The sequence below is a fragment of the Canis lupus genome, chromosome 2 (genome assembly GCF_003254725.2).
Source record: "Canis lupus dingo isolate Sandy chromosome 2, ASM325472v2, whole genome shotgun sequence".
Lineage (NCBI taxonomy): Eukaryota > Metazoa > Chordata > Mammalia > Carnivora > Canidae > Canis > Canis lupus.
This window is the reverse complement of record NC_064244.1, coordinates 37,946,623-37,971,533: the sequence shown is the minus strand read 5'-3', so window position 1 is coordinate 37,971,533 and position 24,911 is coordinate 37,946,623.

Genomic DNA, 24,911 nt, shown 5'->3' with positions numbered 1-24,911 from the left:
GAGACACAGGCAGAGGCAGATGCAGGCTCCATGCTGGGAGCCCAATGTGGGACTCGATCCTGGGTCTCCAGAATCACACCCCTGGCTGCAGGTGGCGCTAAACCGCTGTGCCACCAGGGCTGCCCATCCTTTTTCTTATCTTTAAAGCTTTTATTTCTATTGTTTATCTTTTACATTGTCTAGGACTTCCAGACAGTATGGTATATCTGAGATCAGACTTGACATTCTTCTTTTGTTTCAAGTCTCAGAGGAAAATCATTCAGCATTTTACTATTTTAATCATGATGCTAACTGAAGACTTTTCACAGATTTCCTTTGTCAGAGTGACAAAGTCTCCTTGTATATTTTTTATTTTAGTTTACCAGATAATTTTTAACATGAATTGCTGTTAGATTTTGTCAAATGTTTTTCTTGTATCCATTGAGATAATCATAAGACTTTATCCTGTTTTATGGTAAACTGGTAAATTGCATTCAGGGTTGTTTGTTTGTTTTTTCCAATGTTAAAAAAACAAAACAAAACAAAACCTCTGAGGGTGCCTGGGTGGCTCAATCTGTTAACTGTCTGCTTTCAGTTCAGGTCATGATCCCAGGATTCTGGGATGGAGTCCCACATCAGGCCCCCCTGCTCAGCAGAGAGTCTGCTTCTCCCTCTTCCTCTCTCTCTCTGTTCTCGCTCTCTCTCTCTCTCAAATAAGTAAATAAATCTTAAAAAAAAAAAAAATCCAACCCTGCATTCCTGAAATAAATCACACTTAGTTATTATAGTTTTAATATATCACTACATTTAATATGCTCATATTTTGCTAAGGACTTTTGGCCTATTTTTCATAAGTGATACTATTTGCATTGTCTACTTTGTTTCTGTGTCAGAATTACACTGAATTCATAGGTAAAGAAGTGTTCCTTCTCCCCCGATCTGTAAAAATAAGTTAAGTAAGATTTCTCTTAAAAGTTTAAAATAATTCACTAGTAGTGAAGCTGAGTGTCAAGTTTTCTTGGTAGAAATATCTTCTTTTTGCTTTGTTTTTTGCCATTTATGAACTCAGTGGCTTGAACAAGATACAAGTCTACTTATGGTTTTTATATTTTCTTGTGTCAATTTTAAATTGTGATTTTCAAATTGGTCCATTTCATCTAAATTTTTAATTTGCATAAAGCTGTTCATAATGTCCCCAATCCTTCTATGTCTGCATTATATAAGCATATGAAGCAGCAAATTTCTAACAGTATAAAATACACACACACACTATTTTCTTGTGAATTATTTTGTTATTCATGAGTTATTTCAAGGATCTTGCTGAATTTCCAAATAATTGAGAATTTTCTACCTAACTTATTATTGATGATTTCTAATTTATTATTGGGTGCGACCTAAAACACACACTACATGATTTTAGTCATTTACAATTTGTTGGGAGTTGATCTGTAGCCCACTATATAATCTATTTTGGTGAATATTTGAAAGACTTTTATATTCAGTTTGGAGTACAGTGCTCATAAGTATCATTTAGGTCAAATTACTGGTAGTATTAGAATGATTAATATTGCTCCCGGCTTTAAGCACTCTCGTTCATTTTATTCACTTTTTTTTTCTCCAAATGTTTCCATTTAGATAATCTTCAAGCTTCTTGATCCTTTTCTGTTATGTCCAATCTTCTGTCAAGATCTTCAAATTATTTTTTCATTTTTCCTAACACTTTGTTTCTACCATTTCTATTTGGTACTTTTATAGTTTATTCCTCTGCTGAAATTCTCACTCTTTTCACACATTTTCTCCACATTTTCCATTATTCTTTTAAACATATTTATCTTAGTCATTTTGAAGTCCTCATCTGTCTGTAATTCCAATTATCTAAATCATTTTTGTCTCTCCATTTACTGACACTTTCCTTTTTTGACCATGTTTCATATTTTTTTACTCCTTTGGGTGTATTTTTTTTTAATTCAATGCTGGATATTGTGTGCAGAAGAACAACGGAAAGTAAAGTAAGCAATATTATACCTAGAAAAAAGGCATGCTCCTTCTTTTGTCAGGTAGCTTATCTGTGACTGATTGGAATTTGGTGTTTACTGCAGTTTTACCAAGATTCAATTCACATGTTCATTAGGAAAGAATTAGGACTTCTCATTCAGGAATGCTTGAGGTCTAAGTACTGATTCTCCAGAACTCTTCATTTAAAGGCGATCTTCCATCATTTTGGGATGCTTAGGGAGTTTTCTAAACTTTCTTATCCTGCCCCCAGATTTAGGCACCTCAACACATCTCTCTTTACATTCCTGTCCTGCCTGGCCTTTAGCAACCACCAGCTTACATGTGATGAAGGAGGATCATGCCTTAAAGTGTCATCTCAAGGGGACAATGAGATAATTTAGCAAAGAACATTCAGAGAGTCTAGAAAACCAACCAGAGATTTTTTTTTTTTGCAATGTCTCTGCCTTCTCAATAGAAGTGAGGAAGATAATTTACACTTTCCAAAGTAAAGCCTAAAGATTTTAACATCTAAAATACCAAGTGTTTTGTGATCAGTAGAGATTATGCACATATTTGTTTATTCCAGTTGAATGCTAATGTAGATAGAAAACCAACAGTTGTCAGATCTCATCAATTTACACCACAAATGAGAAGTATACAAACAGACAATGCACCCCGCAACTGTAGCACAGGTAAGCCCACACATCCCACATACTCCCCTGTATAAAAGCCTTTCTCCTATTTTAAAATAAATATAAATAAAATATCAAGAGTTCCCTGGGGGTTGAAGCTAGAGAATATTCAGGCACAATGTATTCCACTACAAGCAGTCTTCATTTTGATATTGAGATAGAGGTCAACAGGTTAATTGAAACTTACAATATGCTGATATGAACATCAATGAAGTTAAAAAGGTCTGTAACTTTATTAACTCTTTTGCATCTTTTGTATTTGGCAAGAACATAATTCACTATTCTTCCTATTTTTCTTGAGAGATACATGAAACACCATGAATTTTCTAATAATAATGTCTTAACAAAAGGATATCATTGGGAAGCCTGGGTGGCTCAGTGGTTGAGTGCCTGCCTTTGGCCCAGGACATGATCTTGGAGTCCCGGGATTGAGTCCCACATCGGGCTCCCTGCGTGGAGCCTGCTTCTCCCTCTGCCTGTGTCTCTCCTCTCTCTCTCTCTCTCTCTGTCTCTCATGAATAAATAAAAGTCTTAAAAAAAAAGGTATTGTCATTTATTTTTGAAGAGTAGCTGCTACAGTTTAAAGTGCATAAAAATCATAAAGGGATGACACTAAAATGCAGATTCCTTGGTCTCTATCCCAAAAGATTTTGATTCAGGTTATAGGCAAAGCTCAGGATTTGAATGTGAAGACCGAAGCAAAGCCCTACTGGAAGCACTGCCTTATAATTAAGCCCCAAATTTACAATTTTACAAAGTGTAAATGATTCATTACACTCTGATAAAGGCATGTTCAAGGTCTTTACCTCCCTAGTTTCCTCTTATATTATTCTCCCCTCGATACTTGAACTACACTATCACTCCATGTCTATGTAAATCCACATTTTATCCTGCCTTTATACCACTACATATGCTATTTCTTCTGCTCAGAACCCCCATGTTTTTTCTCTGATCAACTCCTTCTCATTTTTGACTTTCAGCTTAAATGTTTCTATAGTGTGTAAATTAGGCAGGTCTCCTTTCTCTAAACCACCCTCCCACTTTAATTAGACATTTAAAACTTACGCTCCTTCATAGCTGTTTATAGAGTCGTAAATATGTATTCATTTTTTTAAAAAAATTTAAAGCATCTTTAAATTTCTCACTAGTAGTGCAAATGTAGTATGGATATTAAGCTTGTTGGTGATGTTCACTAATGCTGCATATGAACTATCCCAATGCTTAACACAAAATACTCACTAAATAACTACTCATGGACTGCCTGAAACCTAATCGATGCAAAAAGGAGCAATCTCAATCATTAAACTTGTGCATCAACATTGCTTTTTTTTTTTTTTTTTTGTCCAACCATCATTGCTCCTCTTTTGGGAACAGATTCTCCCTAGTTTGACTCCATCCACATGGATATTTTGGATGCCATTCTATTGATTGACTCTAATAATCTCTCCACCTGACCACTATTGGCTGATCCAAGCATAAACAATGATAGCTCTTGTACATAAGTTTAGGATTTCAGTAATGAGGTCAGGTTCATCAGGATAATCCAATATAATCTCATTTCAAGGCCCTTAACCTTAATCACTCTGCAAAGTCCCTTGTGCCAAAAAGAGAACATAAATACATAGCTCTGAGGACCAGCATTCCTCCTACCGCATTCAATATCCCTGAAAAAAAAATCTGTGTACAACAACTATGTCGGGCTGAATTTCTATAATAAAAAGACCTCCCTCTAGAAGCCCTCTTGTGGTCTGTCTAGATTAGTGGCAATAAAATTCCTAGGTAGAAACCCAGAACTTTCTTCAATGTCTTATGTTTCTAACATACACATCCAGTTATTAACTTAGTCCTGCACAATCTACCCCTAAAATAGACAGACTGATTTTTTTCCCCTTTTTCTTTCCCCCCTTTTTTTTTGGCAGTGTCCTACTTTATTTTAAATCCCCTTCTACCTGTAACAATAGCCTTCAGCCTGGATTCCTTGCCTCTAATTTCTTTATGTACCCAGACAATCTTCTCACTACTAAGTGTTATCTTTCAATATTGACCACATAATTATATAATGCTACAAATTTCCTAATAAAAACCACTTAATGGTTCTTAAAGCCTTTAAATTAAGTCCAGACTTTCATGAAATGATCTAATTAATCTATTTACTTTTTGTCTGCAGCCCTTTTCTCCTGCTCCTCCCACATTCTGAATTACTAGAAATACCGCATGACTATTTGTGAAATAAAATGCTTGCTTCATCCATCATTCATTATCCCTACACTTTGTCAGGTACTACGAAGGGTAGAAAGATAAGAAAGTATCCTCTTGGAAAATTTAATAAAAGTTACGGTATGGAAGGAATCCAAAAAATAGGGAGAGATGGTATACCATTGAGGACATAGGCAGGGCATCCTTGGTTGAAAGAGAGCTTGATTATTGGACACATAAAAATTGTTTTTACTAAAATATATTCATTCTTTGATTCAAGTAACTTCAGAATATTTACTACTATCCTAGGTTTTTAGGACACAGTGGTAAAAAGAAAAAAGTTCTTGTCCTCAAAGAGTTTATATTCTAGCAGAAAATGGACAATTAACCAGTAAAAAAAAAAAAAAAAAAAAAATCTTGGATATAGTTACTGTAACGAAGAAAATAAACAAGGTAAGGGGCTAGAGAGTGCAGGTATGGGCTAGAAGCCATTTTAGATGGAGTTATAAGAACAGTCTCCAAAGAAGTGAGGTTTAAGAACACATAGGAATGATAATAAATACCCTACAATGTGAAAGCCTGAAAGAAGAGAACTCAAAGGTAGAAACCAACTGTGTAAAAGCCAGGTTTGGGAAATAAACTTAGTTTATTTGACAAAGAGGGACTAAGTCAGTGTGGCTAGAACATAGAAAGCAGGGAGAAAAATGGAGTAAGAGAAGAAAGAAAATACAAATCTAAAGCAGCCTTTTTCACCATGACAGAGTTTAAATAGTATTCTAAGTGCAATAGGAAGGTATGGGGAGGTTTTCATCAGAAAATGTGCAATGTGATTTGTGTTTTAAAAAGCTCACTTTGCTATGTAGGGAATGGGTTTTAGGGGTGCAAGGAAGGGAGACCACTGTTGAGGCTATAGTAAGAGTGTGAGCAAGAGAGAGAATTGTGACTGGGATAAGGAAGATGACAGGAGACATGGTGAGAAAACACTGGAGTTGAGACATAGGTTGAGGACCGAGTGACCAGTCTTAGGGAATGGAGTATAAAGACAGAATAGGTCTGACGACTGAGCCTCAGGTGACACGTCAGGTGGCTTAAAACTTGAGATATAAGATACAAATCAGCCAAAGAGATTATTAAATATAGCCAGCAAGGTAGCCAAGAAAATAGGAGAGGTTGGCATTCCAGAATCTAAGTGAGGAAATCGTTGAAACAAAAATAAAAGAATTTATCATGTTAAAAAAGGCTGATGGAAGAGGAAGAGAAGATGTTAAAAGTCACTATTATTACCCCAATAAGAGTCATTTTCTTTTTTCTTTCTTTCTTTCTTTCTTTCTTTCTTTCTTTCTTTCTTTCTTTCTTTCTTCTTTCTTTCTTTCTTTCTTTTCTTTCTGATTTTATTTATTTATTCATGAGACACAGAGAGAAAGGCAGAAACATAGGCAGAGGGAGAAGCAGGTTCCCTACGGGATCACAACCTAAGCCGAAGGCAGACGCTTAACCACTGAGCCACCCAGATGCCCAGGAATCATTTTCTTATCGGGACAAAAACTCTACTGGAATAGGCACAGAACAAATGTGATGAAGGTAAGGAGCCATCAGCTATAGCCTAATCTCTTAAAAAGTTTTTCTGTGAAAAGAAATAGTAAAATTAAGTAGTAAGTGAAGCTGGACATAGGTTCATGTCTTTTTAAAATTGATTTTAAGATGTCTGCATGCCTCTGGGATTTCTGAGAGTGAAGTTTGTTATAATGGGTTTGACTCGACTACAAATGTCAGTAACATTCTGGATACATTTTCTTCAAAAGTCTGGTATTATTGTCAGCAGCAAACATTTTAATTAAAAAGTGAAGCCTATATAGGACCGCTGACCCTGCTATTGGTAAATATGAGTTTAGACTAGTTAAGGTCTCTGAGCTATCATTTCCCTACTTATATAATGTATATGATAATTTCTAGGAAGATGAAATGTAATCATGTATATAAAGCATAAATATAGTGCCTGAGACATGGTAAGCACTCAATAATGGAGAGGAATTATCATTACTATTTAGTACTTAACTATTAACACTTTCTACCATCACTAATAAGGTTTATTAGGATTTCAGCAGCACCAAAGATAACAATTTTTGTCTTTATTTCCTCCTCCTTTCTGTATCTCTTATTTCAAAGCACGCTCTAATGCTCTTTTCCATTTCAAAGTACAATAGGGGATATAGCCAAGGGACTGCAACAGCTGTGTGCCAAGCCCCACATGGAAACCTAGTGAGTTAATGTCATTTTAAACATGGTTTTCTTATGAGTAAATTAGCTTACAGATTTGCAAGCTTCCTACCACTAATTACTAGATTAGCCAGAGTTACCCTGCAGGGAAAGCAGCAATGAGGAAGACAAACACAGCATTCTTATGTGAATGCTCATTTGCATAGTTCATACAACTTTAGGCTTGCAGAAGACAGCCCCCTGCCTCTCCCAGTTAAATCTAATATGACATTCACAGTTTTACACAAGACTATTAGGCAACAAATTAGCCCAAAGCTGCAATTAATCACAATCCAGAGTCAACCCAAGGGAAAAGAGAACTAAACAAATGAATTTCTTAACATTTAGCTCTCCTTTTGACCCATGCATGTTGACCAAAATAATGTCCTAACTCAAGAAATGCTGGTTAAAATTGCCACCAGAACCGTTGGTGACAATGTTGTGACATGCAGTTTCACATATGTAATCATTTGAAATCGGTACCTGACTTCAAATGTCAATTCTCATTAACTAGCTCCTTGCATAGAATAAATCTGTTCACCAAGACAATCTTGGATGTAAGAAAGGGAAGGATGCCCAATTCAAACAGCTTAAACAAATATATTGGCACACTTAAAGGTAAGTTGAGAAATTAGCTGGATCCAAAGCCTCAACCACATTATCAGCAAATGGTTTCCTGCTCCCCTGTCCTATAGTCCTGCTTACCTGTCTGTGCATCATCTTTACTGTTAACAGCTCAGAGAACAAAGAGATTCTTTCTTAAGAGCTTGAAAGCATCCCTAGAAATGAGTCACATGCCCACCCTAAAACAATTACAGTGGCCTACAATGCTGTTGGCCAGGCCTGGGTCACATGCCTAATACTGAACACCGGGTGCAAATATCTTCACCTAAACCACACCAGCAGAAAGCACTCACGGTTCTGTTTCTCTAGAGAAAATTAGAATGCTGTTCCCACTCTAAGAAGAGTGAGTTGAAGCTAGGAAGGAAAATGTAACAGATGCTTACTGTTACAAATGATTCAACTGTCCATCATTTCAGTGATCATATTTGTAAAATTATAAATAATAACTATAATTATAATAGTGTCTGCCTCTTGGGATCATGAATGTTTGCATAAATTAAAAGCTACAGAATTGTGTTTCATTGTCATTGCTTTCTTGAAGTTATGCAGTCTTGTTGCTATTGGCCATAACAGTTGATTTCATTTTATCATTCTACTGCTGTAAGCACAAATACTTTATGTGCTATAAGTTCATATTATCCTATTTAGCAAGTGGTTCTTGAAGCCTAAGAAGTGAAGTGATTCCCAAAACTCACACATCATTATAAGCATTGCTAAAGTTGGCCTTCTAGTTACCGAAGTTCAGAGTATCTCCCCTTAGATGAATGAAGAGACTTTCGTTGGACTAAGGGAAGTATCAGGATCCATCACCTATAAAGCCTCTGTTGATCCGTCTCACATGATGGCCAAGTATAAATACAGTTTATTTTTGAGATATCAGCTGCCATCTACACCTAAATCACTTTGGGAAAAGTTTACCAATTCCTTACTATTTGTGTGTGCTTAAAACAATTTTATACTTTATTGTATCCCACAGAGGGAAAAAGCAATATTCCCAAAAACTCTTCCTTCAAAATTATATAGTTTTCCATTCTGTTAGTGTTGAAAAAATATCACAAGAGATTTTCATCCTCACTTTAATAATATAAAGTTTAAACTCCATAAGCTATGAAATCATAGTTTGGGGGATCCCTGGGTGGCTCAGCGGTTTGGCACCTGCCTTCGGCCCAGGGCATGATCCTGGAGACCCGGGATTGAGTCCCACATCGGGCTCCCGGTACGGAGCCTGCTTCTCCCTCTGCCTGTGTCTCTGCCTCTCTCTCTCTCTCTCTCTCTATCATAAATAAATAAACAAAAATATTTTTTTAAAAAAATCATAGTTTAAAAAAACAAAACTATCAGACAGCTCAGGATGCAAAGAAATCTAAATGGGCTAAGTGCCAGAATGTTATAAGCTCTTCATAGAGAAGAAAGAGATGAAAACTATTAAAAATATAAAAAATAAAGGCTAGAAATTGAAAATTTGCTATTTGAAATGAAGATTTCATTTTGTAGGCTTAGTATCAGAATAGACAAAACAGGAAAAAAAAAAGTGAGAACTTGAAAAAAAAAGAAAAAAGTGAGAACTTGAAGTCTGGCCAAACCAAATAGTCCAATGGAAACACCAAAATAATGGAAAGGAGGAGTTAAAAATTAGATATCTATGGAACAGAAGACATAGCAGGAAAGGATCAAGAAGCTTGAAGATCAGGACGCCTGGGTGTCTCAGCAGTTAAGCGTCTGCGTTCAGCCCAGGGCGTGATCCTGGAGTCCCGAGATGGAGTCCCACACCGGGCTCCCTGCATGCAGCCTACTTCTCCCTCTGCTTATGTCTCTTGCCTCTCTCTGTGTGTCTCATGAATATATAAATAATTTTTTAAAAAAAGAAGAAGGTTGAAGATCATCCAAATGGAAGCATTTGAAGAAAAAAAAAAAGAAGAGTGAACAAAATGAATCAGAACACTTAAGTCTTCTGTAAAGACTTATCTTTTCTTCCTCATTTATTTATTCAACCATTTATTTTGTTTTTACTTTGTGTCAGGATAATATCACATTAATTTTGTTAAATTTTTCCAGCTTTGGCCATTATGAGCTGTTTTAAGTGTGCTCTTGTGTCATTTTGGTAAGTCCTCATCCGTTTGATTTTTGACCATTTTCTTACATTTAACCACTACAAGAAGCTCTAGACTCATGTTATATTTTCCCTTCCCTAGCTCTTGAATTAACAAATTATCTAAGAGACCCAGGTACCTTCTATTGGAGCATGGTATGTAGAAACTGAGATCTGAGCCCTGGCTAGCCTCATTTCTCCTGAACCGTCAACTGTTTCCAGGCTGTCTTGGTGGACACAGCTAAGACATTTATGTATGGACACTAACCCAGGTATACATGTATATCTATTTTTATTCCTGGGTCTCTTCCTCTGTATCTATGTTAATATTTTCTACTCTAATGTAGTAATTCTAGTCTTCCCCCTACCCCGACCCTGCTTTATAATTTTGCTAGTCAACAATGAGAAGCCTACATTCTGCCACCATCCATATCCATTTAATTATGTTTGACCTCAGTATACATGGCATCTTTAGAATTGCTAACCTGTATCTCACTGATAAACAACCTTTCCAACTAGAGCACAGCTTACGTTCATTTTGACTTACTTCTGTAATTTCTAATTAAGTAACTCTTGAACATAGATATTTAAATTAATTCCTATTTCCCCAGGTCTCTCAGATTATGTCAGACTTACATAATATAGATACATTCTTTTATCACCGCCAACATTTCATTCCAGGATTTTCCCCCACCTCTCGGCTGATTTTTCATTTATTTTCCATATATTCAAGTTCACTCTCTGTAATGTAAATTTCAGTGGATTTTGATAAATTCATCAAGTCATACATTCACCACTGCAATATCATATAGAATGAATCCATCACTCTAAAAATTCATTGTTGCCCCTCTGTATCAACTACCCTCTCTCCCCCCAACCCTTGGCAACTACTAATCTGTTTTCTATTCTTTCAGTTTCTCTTTTCCAGAGTATTGTGTAAATGGAATCATGCAATATGTAGCCTTTTGAATTTGGGCTTTTTCACTTAACAAAATGCATTTATAATTTATCCAGTTTGTTGTGTGATTCAAAAAGTCATTCCTTTTACTGCTAAATAGTATTCCATTGTATGGATATATATTCATTCACCAGTTGAAGAACACTTTGGTTGCCTCCAGTGTGGGACAATTATGAATAAAACTTCTATGAACATACACATCCACTTTCTGCATAAACTTGACTTTATAGTTCAAATGGCTAAATAACTAGGACTATGCTTTTGGGGTCATATGGTAAAGTCTGGTTAGCTTTATAAGAAACTTGTAAACTGTCTTTCAAAGTAGCTATAGCATTTTGCATTCTGACTAGCAATAAATCAGAGTTCCTACAGTTTTATACCATCACCAACATTTGGTATTAGCAGGTTTTTTAAACTTTCTTAGTCAATATAAGGATCTGCATACAGAAAATATGAATAAATGTAATTCCATGATGCTGATTTAAGTTAAATGGTGTTGACTAGGACAAGATGCAAAAAATGCCAATCTAAATTCGTATTAGGAAATTTGCTTTATAGATGTTTTTAAAAATTAGATTGCATTAAAAGGAATTATAATCATTTTTAAACAGAAGTGTCAAAATGGTTCCTCCCATGTGAGGACTGGGGTCAATTGCTAGGGGTTTATTTGGAGCAGTTACCTTAAGGATTCTGAGGCTACACCTGGCCTCAATGAGAAAGCATGCTGAGAACAATTAGCAGTCTGTTACAAACAGAGGACAAGGCACAAGAACATTTAGTTTCCAAGGTCTGGGCTAATGCACTGTCATCTAATTAAGGTCCTCCAGAATGATCCCCTGGGATAGGTAGAATGATGGCTTCCAAAAACTTCCATGACCCATAACTATGTTACATTACTGATATCAGAAAGTTAAAGTTAAGGATGAGATTAAGGTTGCCAATCAATTGACCTTAAAATAAGGAGTTTATTCTGAATTATCCATAATGACCCCACATAATCACAAGTGTCCTTAAAATGTGGAAGAAGGAAGTAGAAGAGTTAGTCTCAGACTGATGGGATGTTAGAAGGACTTGACTAGACATTGCTGATTTTTAAGATAGAAGAGGCTGTGAGCTAAGGAATGCAGCTAAGTTGCTGGAAAAGCCAAAAAAAAAAAAAAAGATTCTCCTCTAGAGCCACCAGAAAGGAATGCACCACTGTGTCAGTACTTTGGTTTTAGCTCAATGAGACACATATCAGAATTCTGACTCAGAGAACTGTAAGATAATAAATTTGTGTTGTTTTAAGGCACTAACTTTGCAGGATTTGTTACAGCAGCCACAATACAAATATTTTAATAATTAGAAAGCAAAAGTTAAACATGAAAGTGTTGTTAGCATGGAAGCAAAAAGTTTAGTTTACAGTCCTTAAAATTTTCAGGTGGGTTAGACGGTTTCTCAGCCACAAATTCATTTCCTAAAATACTGTGAAAATGTACTTTCTGACCTATTCCTATCCATTTAACACTAATTTGGAGTTGATTTGGTATAGAATAATGAGGTTTTCCTGACACTATCAAAACAGCCATTCAGAGCAACTAAAAACCTCTAGAGGCATTCTGACATAGTCATCTGCAAGAATATGGGGTAAATGTCATTGGAGGAACACTGGGAAGATGGAAAACATCATCACTGTTGCCATGGCATAACTGCTTCTCTGTTGATGTAAGAAAGCCATGGGTCGGACTCCCTCTCTGCCTCTGCATCCAGCTCTCAGGGTAAGAGCAGAATGCAGCAATGAGTCAGCCAACCCTGCCATTCTTTTGATAATCTCTCTGTCTTATTTACAACTCTGGGCTGTACCAACACATAATGAATGCTGCTATTATTTTCCGATGGGCCCCATGTGCTAGTGAGTTCTACATGCCTCATATTCTTGACTAATTCTCCATCTTCTCTCACCTGTCATTCCACACCTCCATAGGTTTTTCCTTCAGATGGCATTGGAGGGGATGGGAGATGTGGGATCATGCTGTGAGCACATCCTTCTTTTTTCATAGCTGGGAGCTGTACCCTTTTTATGAAATTCAAAATTGTACCTAAGGGAACAAATGTGGCATAATGGTAGATGGGGCAAGTGCTGCTTTCTTCACATATAATGGAAAATAAAGTCCACAAACTGTGCACACCAGCCAAAGAGCATCTTTATGGAAACATTAAAAGATGAAGAATAGCCTCAAAGTTACAACTGGAGGCTATGCTCAAGTAAAATAAGTTATTAAATAGATATTTAAAATGTAAAATAACAGAAGTGGGTAGGAAAAAGGAAGGGGATTTTTTTTTATCCCTCCAACATGGCTCAGAGAGTTTTTGGGTAGATTTGGTGGGTGGTTTTTTGTTTTTGGTTTTTTTGGTGTTTTGTTTGTTTGTTTTTGCCTTCCAACAGAGCCTATCAAGAATAGCAGGAGCATTAATGTGGCCCCAAACCAGGGCTGGAATGGCAGGGGAAAGCATCAGGGGAGCTGCACTCTCTTCTAGGAGGCAGGAAGGAGTAAGAGAGCCTCAGGGCCAGAGGAGCATCCCACAGAGATGTTAAGAGCTTACTTTCAGAGGAAAAAAAAAAATGTCCTCTTTTGATCTTATGGTTCATATCCAAAGGGGTACAGTTGTAGCTATTGAATTTTTTTATTTTTTGTTTTTTGTTTGCCAAAGGTATTCATGGAAAAATTTTACCCTAATTACATGCTTGGGTTCCTTGTTACTGTCTTATATCCTTGAAGAAGAAATGACTGACGTTATCTCATACCAATGTCATGAAATTTAAAATGTTGCCTAAATATTGAGATATAGAGCTTAGTATACAGTAAAATGCTAAATATTGAGAGACTCCAGGTATATCTTTGTTACATCTTCCAAAAAACAGAACACCCTAAGTATGCCCTAAATTATCGTTGGGATATTTTAAGGGGCTTAAGCAGTAATAGTCTTGCTAGTGTGTCATAGAAAGATGACATAGGATAGTTCAGAAATGTTTAACTTACAAAAAAGTATTATCTGTTATTTTAAAATATTTAAGTAACGCAGTAGCACTTTCTCATTTTTCTCTGATTGTGTCAGTATAACTAAGCCACATATGACAAGCTATAACTATAAAAGGAAAAAATACTCAGGCAAGAATTACAGCACTAATCATCACTAGCAGAATGAACTTTGACAAATGGCTTAAACTCTCTGTGCCTCTGTTTTCTCATCTGTAATATTCAGTGACAGTTAATGAGAATGCTTGGCTCATACTAGGCACTCAGTAACAAGTTACCAAATGACTAAGTGAAAACTGAATGGATAAATCAATAAATGAACTCATTTGGAGAATTCCATCTTCCTCCCCAAAGTGTTCTACCCAATTAGCCTTCTCCATCTCAGGAGACAACCACTCTATTGCCACACTTCACATCAAATCTGTCAACGAAATGGTCCATCTACCTGGAAGTCAACCTTGTTTCACCAACTCCACTGCCACCCCCATAGCCTGAGCCATGTCTGGGATTTCTAACAATCTAAGATTTTCCCACTTCTAACTTTACCATTCTGTAGTCCAACCTCAGGGGGTCTCCTTTAAGATGAAGGATGGAATAAATTCTTCTTCTGTTTAAAATCTTATTTCATTCAAAATAAAAACTCACACTCTTAAAATATCCAATAAACCCTAAGTGATCTAGCTCCCTGTGCTCTCTAATCTCATCTCCTTCTGGTCTCCCCCTCCATCACTTGGTTTTGCTCCAACAGATTCAGCTGATCTTAGAACTTGCTGGGCATGCTTCTACCTCAGAGCCTTTACAGTGGCTGCCACTCTACCTGGAACTTTCTCCCTGCCAGCTGTTGTGTGTGCAACTGCCTCATCACCACCCTTCTTTGTTTTTATCTCACTTTCTCTTGCACTGAGTATCCCATTTAATACTGCCACCAACTTCTGCTTGTATTTCCCATTTCTTGCTCTGCTTACTTTGCCTCTTTTTTTTTTTTTTTTTAAGATTTATTTACTTGAGACTGAGAGAGACAGAGACAGAGAGACACAGAGAGCACAGGTAGCAGGGAGGGACAGAGGGAGAAGCAGACTCCCTGCTACGCAGGGAGCCCAATTCTGGACTCAATCCCAGGACCCCAAGATCTCATGACTTGAGTTGAAGGCAGATGCTTAACCCACGAGCCATGCAGGCACCCCTGACCCCTGCTTCTTAATGTCTTAATCCTACTAAGCAACACACTATTTTGCCTATTTATGTTTGTTGCTTGTTGTCTTCTTCCCCTGCTAAAATACAAGCTGAGAATTTATTTATTTTTAAAGATTTTATTTATTTATTCATGAGAGACACACAGAAAGAGAGAGGGAGAGAGAGGCAGAGACACAGGCAGAGGGAGAAGCAGGCTCCATGCAGGGAGCCCGACATGGGACTCGATCCCGGAACTCCAGGATCACACCCTGGGTGGAAGGCAGGCGCTACAGGGATCCCCAAGCTGAGAATTTATTGATGTACTTTAAGAGTCTGGAAACATAGAATGTATTCAATAAATATTTTTTGTATACTTATTATTATTGATAATACTATCACAGAGTAGTCATACACAATGGGCCACTGTACTACCTTTCTATCTTCCTAAAGGACAACAGTGGCAAAAAGAGGTTTCTTGGGACATGAGACAATTTTTGACACCGGAAGTTCTGTCCCCAGGGCATATAGACTGATTTTCTTTTTCTTCCTTGGCAGGTGAAAGTCAAGCAACTGTCTTTTGATGCATATCCCCAGGGTTTTAGACACAGCACCAATCAACAAGCCAGGAAGGATCCAGCTAATGAAATCAAATCACACATCAATATCAAAGTCATCTCCAGAAAGAGGAAAAACAAGGCGGAAAACATCAAACTTTGGGTATCAGGGGAAAATTTAATAAAGAAAAACTAGTGAAAACCTCAGGGCAAAATAAGAACCAGAACAACTAATTTTTTCCCCAAGTTAAAAACATTCTACAGTATTTTTCCCACAGACCCCAATAATCTGCATGCTTAATGGGGTGAGACCAGTATACAACGATCTCCTTATGGGCAAAATAAATTAGGGCACCCAAATTTCACTGGAATGGGAGTTATCCAAGAGTTTCATTTCTAATGATCCTGTGATCAACAGAGTGATGACCGGCACAGATTCTCAGATCATATTCTCTGGATCCCTGGTGTGACTTGGGGAAATTAGTTTTCATGGTTTCTTCATCGGTCATATGGGGATAGGGTTCTTATAAGGATAAAATTAGGTAATGCTCAGAAAGCCCTTAGCACAGCACTTACACGTAGTGGTTTTCAGTTCTAGCTTCTGTAATGCTCCCTCATGTTTTGCACCGGCAAGACTAAGAGTCTTAAGCAACATGCTGTCAGTACAGTGCATTCTTTGGTCCCAAGGAGCCATTCCGCAATGAAAGTGGCAAAGGGAATGTGCTTAGTAATCAGACACTACAGCCTTGGGCAAGCAATAGAAACATAATGAGACACAGTCTCTTCACAAATTAAATGGGGATCATAATATCCACCTCAGAGGAGTTTATAGTGGAGATAATACACACAAGGGCAGTGCCTGGAACAGAGGAAAAGCTTAATAAATGGTTATTATGTTTGTTATTATAATCACATCCACTAAAACAATATGTACCTGTGTCTTCCCATGTGTTCTTATATATAGATCCCCTTTTCTCTCTCACCCTTTGTGAGTTATTACCGGGCCTCTATGCCTTCTGAGTCACAGCCAGCACTTCTCCCTGTGTTGACCAGATCTAGGGTTTCAGCCAGAACAATCATCCTTTCTTCTGGACTCTTTCACCAGTAGTGATGCTGCCTGCAAACCCCCAACTCTTGCCCTAACTCCAATCTTTGCTTCTCTGTTCACTTAGAGTGCTTTCATGCTCTTAACTCCAACTCTTCCTAATAAAGGAAATCCCAGGGGTCAAGAATCTGCATGAGAAGATCTATGTTTACCTTACTTTTATGTCCCTGTGAAGATCCATCATTAGTGTTCCCAGCAAAGAACTGCTATGTTTGCCTGTTCTCTTTATTTTGTGAACAGGGTGCTAGCACACCATTTTCTTTCAAGGAGCCATTTTCCCTCCACTCCTAGCCTTGTGTTGTGGGTGGGAATTCCTCTACCACCTATGCCAAAGGGAGATATGTACTTGCTTTAATATCCACACAAGAAAAGCTTGATGAGAGCAAAGCAAATGCAAATAGAGCACAGAAATAGAGAGTGCAAGAGCCAGTCCTACTGACATTGTTGAGCTCCTAGATGAAGCCATGCCTGACATTGAATTACCCTCAGCTTCTCACTATACTGACAATATATTCCTGAAAACTCAGATGTGGATCTTGGTCTTGATAGGCATGAGGGGAAATTTGCATAATGTAGCTATCATAAATAAGATTATTATTTATTAATTACTTGGTATGGATGAGTTAAGATAAGTTGGAGAGTGGCTGATTCCTTTTACAAAATCTGTAAAAGCTATATACTTGAGTCCAAGATAGAAGATAGAGGAAAACTTCTGAAACTGCAGTCATTCTGCAATGTGTCAGTTAAATTATGTAAAAACTCTATTGGATGCAAAATTAAATTACAGTTAATTTTTTTAAAATACTGCTTTCACTTATTTTTCAATGATGTATAATTGAAATACAGTATTATATTAGTTTCAGGTATACATATTAATGCTGTGATATTTTTATATATTACAAAATGATCCTCACACAGTAAGTCTAGTTACCATCCATCATACAAAGTTATTACAATATTATTGACTATACATCTCATGCTGTACATTAAACCCCATGACATATTTATTTTATAACTGGAATTTTGCATATATTAATCCCCTTCACCTACCTCTCTGTTCTACTCTCTCCCCAAGCCCCTCTCCTTTATGCTAATAAAGTTTGTTTTCTGTATCTATGAGTCTGTTTTTTTATATTCACATATAAGTGAAATCACACAGTATTTAGTATTCTCTGTCTGACCTATTTCACTTCACACAAAATACTCTCGAGATCCACCCATGTTGTCACAAATGGCAAGATTTTATTCCTTTTATGACTAAATAATACTTTGCCGTGTGTGTGTACACATGTACACAGATGCATTTTCTTTCATTTAATTTTATGGATAATTTCTACACATACAGAAAAGACAAAGTATTATATGAATCTCAATATGTCCATTATCACATCATGGCCAATATTTTTTCACCTGTATAATCACCTACTTCCTTTCTCCTGCTTTTTATTCTGTATTTTCTAATTGAGGTAAAATTCACATAGTGTAAAATTAACCATTCTAAACTTAATAATTCAGTGGCATTTACTACATACAGCATGTCATGCAGCTACCACCTCTATCCAATTTTAAAACATTTTCAGCATCCATTCTACTCCCTACTGGATCCTAGAACCTTATCACATAAATGATTTTCATATACTCTTTCCCATTCTGTAGGCTATCTTTTCATTTGTCCTGATAATGTTCTTTGTTGAAACAAGTTTTTAATTTTGACAAATCCCATTACAAGTATTTTAAATATATATTTTATGTAATAATTTATTCAATTTTCTCATATTTACAATGCCATGGATCATGGTATCCTGAATTCTTTTGTTCCTTGTGCTTTTCATGACATATATAAAAATCTGTTGCCAAATTGAAATGCATGAAGATTTATCCTCATGTTTTCTTCTTCTAAGTAGACTTACTGTTAGCTCTTACATTTAGGTAGGTCATTGATCCATTTTGCACCCAATAGTTATGAGCACTTATTATATGGTAGGAACTTAACACAAATTATCTCTTTTAATTCTTACAAGATTCCTCCAAATAATTTAGAAAAGAAAAAGAAAAAAAATTCTCCAAGTACCTTTGAATTAAGTACTTATAGTACATCTCACAGATAAAGCAACCATACCTCAGATTTTAAGAATTTGCCCAAGAGTGCAAAACTGTTTAATAGCCAGCAGTTAAACACACAGCCATGTAACTCCAGAGCCTGAGTTCTTTACCACTTACAAAAACAAACAAACAAACAAACAAAATGACAACGGGGAACCAATGAAGAGGAAAATAGGAGTTTTGTCAGTTGTTCCTAACTCTTTAATGTTTTATATTTGTCTCAATTTAAGCATCCTGTGTTCAGAGAAGGATATACAGACATCCTCAAGATCTTCCTTGTCTAGAAGTCAAGATCAGAGAGGCAATCCAAACTAAGAAATATTCTAACAATCATGATGATTTAGATCCTGGTACCCTGAAATTCTCACCCTAGACTATTGGAGTCTCTAACCATAGGGTAATTCTCTCGCTACACCCTTTGATCATGGTGTACCCTTCCGCCTCTTCTCTGTGCATGGGGTATTGGTCCTTATGGATTGAATCACCTGGGATCCTTTGCCCTCTGGAGCCCCCTGGAGTTTGACCAATTAGAATAAACGACAGAGTATCAGAGGATGCAACTGGGATATTTCTTCTCTGGTGGTCTTTTTTTTTTTTTTTTTTTTTTCTTGAGCACTGTGTTATAGCAGTGCCACATCCCCTTATGACCTCTACTCCTTTAGGTGGCCTGCTTTCTACAGTCCACTTCCCAGAGGGCACTGATAATGTTATTTCCTCTCCCTGCTTCTTCAGGCCTAGAGATGGTAATAGGAATGGGTAGTAAAGAACCCGAAGCATAGTGTGATTTATTCTATAATGCAGGTAAATCAAAGCTGGTGAGATCCACAGTGTTTCTATGGGAACTGACACTCTGGATCTCAAACAAAAATTACATGTGGGCTTCTGCTGGAAGGAAATCCTTGTGTTGGATTGGGGTCCCTCTGTTATTTGCTTCTCTGCCTTTCTGTCTCTCTCTCAGCAGCCTGCAGGAAAGAGCACACTGTACCTTCTCCAACAAGAAGTTGTCTTCAGAGAATGAGCTTGAAATATGTCAGCACTATATTGAGTTAGAAGAAACTAATTAGCACAGCTGTCAATTTGGGGATATTAGAGGGTTTAAAGTTAATAGAACTAGAAGGAAACATGATAAATCCTTCCAAACCTTAGTAGTAAGGAAAACCTTTCTAACTATGAATCAAAAAATCTAGGCATCATAAAGGAAAAAATAATTATATAAATATTTTTAAACTTTTGCTTGGAAAATAAAACACTACAAGGGGGAAAATACATGACAAATTGGGGAGGGATGACTGAAATTTATAGTATAGATAAGCAACTAATCTTTTTAATATACAAAAAGCTCTTAGTTGAAAATCAAGAATAACAATCTGACAGGAAAAAATGGTCAAGAGACACAAAGAGACTTTTCACAGAAAAAGGTGTTCCATCATATTCCTTATAAAAGAGAGGCAAATTAAAATCCAGTAGCTACCAAAATTAATATGCATCTACCCTTTGACCAGAATATACTTACAAAAGTAGGAAATGAATTGTCAGGTTATTTTTGTGACATTATTTTAATAACGAATGATTGGAAATAATACACATGTTCATTAAGAGGGAACTAGTTGAGTAAATGATGATAGAAGCACACATGTTATACAGTTGTATGAGGAAGGTGGAAGCTCTCTCTGTGCTGACATGAAGTGAATTCTAAGAGACAAATATGACCTTTTTAACTTGCATTTTTCATTTATTTGTTAACCTGCATTTTGTGTAAGAAAGCAGAGGAAACATTTATGCATATGCTATTAATGGGGAAAAGAATCTGTGGAGATGAATAAAAAACTAATAATGGTTATCTATAGGAGGTAGGAGAATTGGTGTATTGGGAACAGAGAAGAAAATGAGAATTTCCTGAGAGTAGCAGTTCATATAGTTTTTTAACCTCGGACAATGTATTTTATTTATTTAAACAAGGAGTGAACAAAAATATCATAAGAGAGAGAAAAAGAGAAGTCATCATTTTGGGGCTTTTAGAATATAGTCCTTGAACTTAACATACAGAGTGAGATATACACTAAGAACAAACAGAATTGCAAAAAGATAAAATTTGTTCAGTACTTTTAGCTATAACCTAAAAATATTTTACAGACATGGTAGGAAAATGTAAATAAATGTTCATGTAATTAGAAATCATGGATTTTCAAAACAAGAGACAAAGTGACAGAGACACAAGTGTAAAATCCAAGTAGTTGATTAAAAACTTAAAACTGATATAATTATTTTTAAAGACACATAAACATATATGCAAATGTAAATGTATATATATATATACATATATACATATATATATAATATATTTTAGTTTTATCCATTAAAAGAACCTAAAAGCAGTGCTATTCCATCATCAGATTTTGGTCTCTAAGCATCACAGATGAATTATAACTGATTATAACTGATAAGTGTGGAAAGCGTTAAAAAAAATCAATGCCTAAGAAGATAATCAATTCCAGAAAAGAATATTGATGAATGTTTAAACAGTTAAATATGAAGTTATTGGAAAATTACACATTCACAAGATGCAGAGTTATCAATCCATCATCTTTCTGGTCTCAAAGTGGCAAGTGTGAGTTTATAATGGAAGGACCTTGCCTTTACCACCTGAACCCAGGGCTCAATCTTATAACCATATAAGTGGGAAAACCACATATTATATGCCTCCTCAAGTGATGCATTATGAAATTAATAGCATTGCCAAAAACATTTCTAACAAAAAGGTTTTACTTCCTTTAAGACCTCTAGATTTAACTTACATTTACAGGAAAAGTAAAAATAAGATAATAAAAAAAGGAAGTAAACAAGTACAGGAAATGGGACATTTCTAAAAGATACTAGGACTAATCTTTCAAGAAATTCATTTTGGGGGTTAAGCGGTAGAGAAGGTGGGAGGAAATGTGCCAAACTGAAATTTTAAGAGACTTATCAATCAAACACAATGTGTCATAACTGACTGCATACTAAGTGGAATAATCAAGGTGAAGAAGTCATTCTTTGAGATAATTATGAAAATATGATTTTATTAAATATAAATCTATTTAAGTTATACAGGAAAATGTCTTTGTCTTTAGATACGATAGTGATTAATTTAGAAGTGAAATGTTAAGAATTCTTCATCTTAAAATGCTTCAGTAAATATATATATACATACATATAATATATGTACACACGTCCATATACATAAATGGAAAATTATTAAACCTAGGAGGTGAATATATGGGTGATAATTTTGTATCTCCATCCACTTCTTTATATTCAAAAATAATGATTATAAGGGCGATATAGAAGGTGGGAGGATCCTAGACTCATCTGCTCCCATGAATCCAATTAGATAACTATCAAATTATCCCAAATACCCCAGCAATTGACCTGAAGACTGCCAGAACAAACTCCACCACTAACAGTAGAGAAGAGGCCACACCAAAAAAGTAGGAAGTAGAGAGATCCAGTTTGGGAGAGAAATGAATAGTGGCTGCCACAGTGGGGAGAGAACAACAGTTGTAGAAAAGGGTGAGAGACAGATTAGCACAGAGGGAAGTACATGAACCACTGTAGCCATTGGCTTGGAAAGTGAGAGGGGCCAATTTCTTTGAGTTCTTGAAATTAGCATGGCTTAAAGACTGAAGTTTTAAGAGTAAATATTTATCTACCCGACATGCGAGCACCCAAATATACAAAACAGTTAATAACAAACATAAAGGAACTAATAGATAATAATACAATAATTGTAAGGGACTTTAACACCACACTTATATCAATGAACAGATCATCTAAGCAGAAAATCAACAAGGCAATGATGACTTGAGGTGACACACTGGACTATATGGGTTTAACAGATAAATTCAGAACATTCCATCCTAAAAGAACAGAAAACACATTCCTTTTAAGTGCACATGGAATGTTCTCCAGAACAGATCACATCTTACACCACAACATAAACCTCAAAGTTTTCATGCATCTTTTTGGACCACAATGATGCAAAATGAGAGGTCTGCCACAAGAAAAGATATGAAAAGACAACAAATACAGGGAGGTTAAATAATATGCTACTAAATAATAAATTGGTCAGCCAGAAAATAAAAGAAGAACTAAAACAAAATACATGGAAACAAATGAAAATGAAAACAACAGTTCAACATCTCTGGTATGCAGAACAACCAATTCTAAGAGGAAAATTTATAGAAGTACAGGCTTAAGTCAAGAAGCAATCTCAAACAACCTAACCTAATACATAAAGGAGCTAGAAAAAGAACACCAAACAAAACCCAAAACCAGGAGAAGAAAGGAAATAAAAATTAGAGCAGAAATAGATGATATAAAAACTAAATAAATAAAAAACACAAAACAGTAGAATAGATCAACAAAACCAGGAGCTGGTTCTTTGAAATGATGAAAAAAAAATTGAAAAACATCTAGCAAGACTCACTGTAAAAAAAAAAAAAAAGGATATAAATAAACAAAACTACTAATGAAAAAGAAGAGAGAGGCAACTGGGTGGCTCAGTGATTGAGTGTCTGCCTTTGGCTCAGGTCATGATTCCAGGGTCCCGGGATTGAGTCCCACATCAGGATCTCCACAGGGAGCCTACTTCTCCCTCTGCCTGTGTCTCTGCCTCTCTCTCTCTCTCTGTCTCTCTCATGAATAAATAAAATCTTTACAAAAAAAGAAATAAAAAAGATGAGAAATAGCCACCAAAAAAATACAAACTGTAAGAGAATATTATAAAAATCTGGTATATATGGTATAAATTATATACCAACAAATTGGACAGCCTAGAAGAAATGGATAAATTCCTAGAAACATAAGCTACCAAAACAAACAGGAAAAAAGAGAAAATTTGACAAGACTGATAATCAGCAAAGAAATCAAATTAGTAATCAAAAATGTCCCAACAAACAAAAGTCCAGGAGCAGATGGCTTCACAGGCTAATTTTACCAAACATAAAGAAGAGTTAATGTCTATTCTTCCCAAAGTATTCCAAAAAAAATAGAAAAAGGAAGAAAAACTTCCAAATTCATTCTGTGAATGAATATTCTGATATTCTCAATACCAAAACCATATTAAAAACACCATTAAAAAACAGAACTACAATCCAATATTCCTGATGAACACAGATGCAGAAATCATCAAGAAAATACTAGAAGGCCAAATCCAACAGTTCATTAAAAAAAAAAAAAAATCATTTACCACAATCAAGTGGGATTTATTCCGGCCTTGCAAGGGTTGTTCAATATTCACAAATCAATGAAGGAGATATATCACATTAATGAGAAAAAGGCTTCAAAAGACATAGTGAAAGTGTTTGACAAAGTGCAAGACCCAATCATGATAAAAATCCTCAACAAGCAGGTTTAGAGGGAACATACCTTGACAAAATAAAGGCCATCTATGAAAAACTCATAGCTAACATCATCCTGAACGGAGAAAAACTGAGAGCTATTCTTCTAAGGTCAGGAACAAAACAAGGATGTACAATCTTGCCACTTTTATTCACCATAGTACTGGAAGTCCTAACCAAAGCTATGAGACAACAAAAAGAAACAAAAGGCATCAAAACCAGCAGGGAGGAAGTAAAAATTTCACTACTTGGAGATGACATGATACTACATAGAGAAAACCATAAAGATTCCACAAAACACTGCTAGAACTGTAAATGAATTCAGTAAAATTGCAGGACACAAAATCAATGTACAGATATTCATTGCATGTTTATACCCCAATAACGAAGCAGCAGAAAGAGAAATTAAGAAAATTTATTAAGAAATTAAGAGAAATTAAGAAAATTTGGTCCCATTTAAAATTGTACCAAAAATATTAAGATACCTAGGAATCAACCTAACCAGAAAGATGAAAGACATAGCTATACTCTGAAAACTATAAAATACTGATGAAAGAAATTGAAGATGACATAAAGAAATGGAAAGACAGGGACGCCTGGGTGGCTCAGCAGTTGAGCATCTGCCTTTGGCTCAGGGCATGATCCTGGGGCCTGGGATCAAGTCCAGCATCGGGCTCCCTACAGGGAGCCTGCTTCTCCCTCTGTCTATGTCTCTGCCTCTGTGTGTGTGTGTGTCTCTCTCTCATGAATAAATAAATAAAATCTTAAAAAAAGAAAGAAATGGAAAGACAT